Source organism: Herpailurus yagouaroundi, unplaced genomic scaffold, assembly GCF_014898765.1.
Source record: "Herpailurus yagouaroundi ecotype Mexico unplaced genomic scaffold, PumYag 160, whole genome shotgun sequence".
NCBI classification, from domain to species: domain Eukaryota; kingdom Metazoa; phylum Chordata; class Mammalia; order Carnivora; family Felidae; genus Herpailurus; species Herpailurus yagouaroundi.
Window position 1 is genome coordinate 29,500,952 of NW_024412401.1, and position 3,760 is coordinate 29,504,711.

The following is a 3,760-nucleotide window of genomic DNA, read 5'->3' on the forward strand; positions in this document are numbered from 1 at the left end:
TTTGAGCAGGTTAAGTACACTGTCTCCAAAGTGATGATATTCAAAGTGGGGTCTGTGGGTCCAAAGAACAGGAAGTAACAGATGTTTGTTAGATGCAAATAGTTCTTTCCTGCCTCAGAACTGTGTATCATAATCCCAGCAAATGGAATACAAAAGCCTATAATTTTTAATAAGCTATCAATGTAATTTTTACACATCTTCAATCCCTTCCCTTAAGAGCCAGAAGAGAAATTCAAACAGCTAACCTCAGAGTTCTTAGCACCACTCCAGCTATTGTGGGCACACACTTGGTGCCCCTCCTCCAGTGATATCTGCACATGGTAATATGCACTGACGCATTATGCTCACATGAAGTTTTCTCTTCTGGATTACTCCAGGTATAGAAAAATAAAATGGACAGGACAAACTGGACAGAGATTGAGTTCATTCTGCAGGGACTTTCTGAGTACCCCAAAGTGGAAAAACTCCTTTTCGTCATGTGCTTGATGATGTACCTGGTGATCCTGCTAGGGAACAGCACCCTGATCATACTAACTCTCCTAGATTCCCGCCTCCATACGCCCATGTACTTCTTCCTTGGTAATCTTTCCTTCCTAAATATTTGTTACACGTCCTCCTTTATCCCCTCAATGTTGATTCACTTCCTATCACAGAAGAAAACCATCTCCTTCCTTAGATGTGTTGTTCAGATGTCTGTCTCCTACACTATGGGGTCCACCGAGTGTGTGCTTCTAGCAGTGATGGCATATGACCGTTACGTGGCCATCTGTAACCCTCTGAGATACCCCATCATCATGAGCAAGGCACTTTGTATTCAGATGGCAGCCCTCTACTGGGGACTGGGCTTTCTCAATTCACTGATAAAAACTATACTTGCAATACAGTTGCCCTTCTGTGGAAAAAAATGTCATTAACCACTTTGTGAAATATTGGCCTTTGTTAAGCTGGCTTGTGCACATAATACTTTGATTGAGATTGCTATAATGTTGGGCAATGTAATATTTTTGTTTATTCCATTATTGTAAATTTGTATCCCCTACATTTTCATCCTTTCTACTGTACTAAGAATCAATTCAGCAGAAGGAAGAAAAAAGGCCTTCTGTACCTGTTCAGCCCACTTAACAGTAGTGACCTTGTTTTATGGGACAATCCTCTTCATATACATTAAGCCAAAGTCCAAAGACTTTGCTGTTGACAAATCGATTGCTCTATGGAGTAGTCACTCCCATGCCAATGATATGCCTATCATCTATAGCCTGGGGAACACAGAGGTGTTGGAGCTGTGAGAAAAATGATGAGTAGACAGTGGCTCCGGAGGAAAGGATGAAAAACTTACATCTTTGAGTTCATGCACAAAATAAACTCATAGATTTGAGGCAAAAGTTTTTCATATAAACAAAACAAAAGAAATAAAGATTGTAGGTAGAATTACAGAATTTAGGAGTTGGAAAGCAATTTCAAGTCAATAATATAACTTTACCTTTCATGAAAATGTTGTTACAAAATGTAAAGACAACCAGTATAAGAAGTGAGCGTAAACTTTAAGAAATAAGAAAAAAATGAGATGAAGCTTTTCCAAGAAAATCTAGTACACATCATCTTTAACTGATGGTGTTATATCCTAATAAACCCATTGAAAGTTGGCTTTATCACAAGCCAATAAAGCCTTTAATACACCTAATCTACTGAACATCGGAGCTTAGCCTAGCCTAACTTGAATATGCTCAGAACACTTACATTAGCCTATAATTGGTCAAAAACATCTCATACAAAGCCTGTTGACAATAGAGTATTGAATATTTCATATAACTTATTGAGTACTGTACTGAAACTGAAAAACAGAATGGTTGTTTGGGTACGGGATGGTTTGAGTGTTATCAGCTCTTTACTCTCATGATCATGTATCTCAGACTGGAAGCTGGGGCCACTGCCATTTCCTAGCGCAACAGAAGAGTAGCATACCACATGTTACTAGCCCACAAAAAGATCACAATTCAAATTTTAAAGTAAGGTTTGTACTGAATGCATATAATTTTCACATCATTGTAAAGTCGACATATCCTAAGTCAAACCATTTTAATGTATGGACCATCTGTATGTATGTCTACTGAACAAGTAAAACATGTATTTTTCAGTTCCCTTTCAAGAGAACTACTTGAGTTTTCCTGTTTGTTTGTCTGTTTGTTTGTTACTGATTTTTGTTTTACCCAAGGATTTGACCTGAGTCTAACCTAATCTTTCAGGTACATATTTCCCCTTCTTCTTTCCCTCCTTTTTCTCCCATGTTTGCACATGCTGTGCTACATTCACTATTACCTCTCCAATTATATCATGTTCTTTCACACCTAAAGACAACAGCTACTTCATCCCCATCATCACATTTCTCTTTCTATGGTAACAGCCCAGAAATCTCATTAAACACAATTCAAGTGTTAGATCTTCTACAAACCCTTCCAAAGTTTACTGGGCTAGTTATTCCCTTCTCTATGCTGCCCTGAGTTTTATCTCTGTTATGGCTATTTTCCTTTTATACTATAAACATTTGTTAAATTCTGAAATCCCCCCATGTCAGAACTCACTGTTCTCTGTATAAAGTTGAATGTCAAATATATTTAAAACAGTAGGCACGGGGTGCCTGAGTGACTCAGTCATTTAAGCGTGCAACTGTTGGTTTCGGCTCAGGCCAAGATCTCGTGGTTCTTGAGTCAAGCCCCACATTCGGTTCTGTGCTGATGGTGTATACAGAGATTCTCTCTCTCTCTCTCTCTCTCTCTCTCAAAATAAATAAATAAAACACGTAATAAAAATTACTTTAAAATGTCTTTAAAATAAAACAGTAGCCAGTATTTAACTACTGAATTAACATTTCTTTTAAAATGTTTGTTTGTTTGTTTGTTTGTTTACTTACAGAAGGAGCAGGGGAGGGGCAGAGAAAAGGAGAGAAATATTTCCAAGAAGGCTCTATGCTATCAGCAGAGTCTGACCTGTGGCTCAGTCCATAAACCATAATATCATGACCTAAGCAGAGATCAAAAGTCAGACGCTTAACTGATGGAGGTACCCAGGGCCCCAACATTTTCAAAGAAGAATAAAATATAGTCCAAGTCCTTGATATAATACAGAAAGATAAGAGAACTTGAATTTATGCATTATTTCACTGACTAAACAACATATCCAACAGCTTTGGGTAAAATATCAGCTAATATTAAATGTATCGACATATAAGGGCAGATAAAAGAATGATAAATATACTGAAGAGGTCATTTGGGTTGGGGAAGGCAAAAATCATATCAGTGTATAATTATTCTATAATGAGGAATTGCTGGGGAAAAATATATCAATTGTATAAACCCTTCCCAAGGTATACTGACAATTTCACTCTTTCAGAAGCAATAGTCATTTTAAATATTTCCTTTAAAAAAAATCCCCTTGAAATTGCTCCTAATAATTTTAGTTTTATTTTTTATGTGATATCCTAACATCTATTTATACATAATACAGGTGAGCTGCCTGGTACAGTGCCACAGCCTGAGCTGGATGAGGAGAGTAGCTCTGCTCAAGGGCCATCCAGCAAAGGTTTCAACAACTCAACAGAGTTCAAGAGGGAATCCCTGCTTGTTCTGCCCAGCAGGGTGTTTGGGGGCCTAAAGTAATAAGTAAAATGTCAACATGAAAGGGAGTCCCAGTTCAGGTTGTCAGAACTCAAGTAGACTTTAATAAATGTTTATTTCGGTGTGCCATTGAGATTTTATCATTGTTT

At 37.6% G+C, this 3,760-nt stretch overlaps 1 pseudogene; it reads left to right on the plus strand.

The window, feature by feature from the left end:
* Positions 1–392: 392 nt before the first annotated feature.
* On the plus strand, positions 393–1,425 carry LOC121034780 (olfactory receptor 13D1-like; annotated as a pseudogene).
* Positions 1,426–3,760: the final 2,335 nt, after the last annotated feature.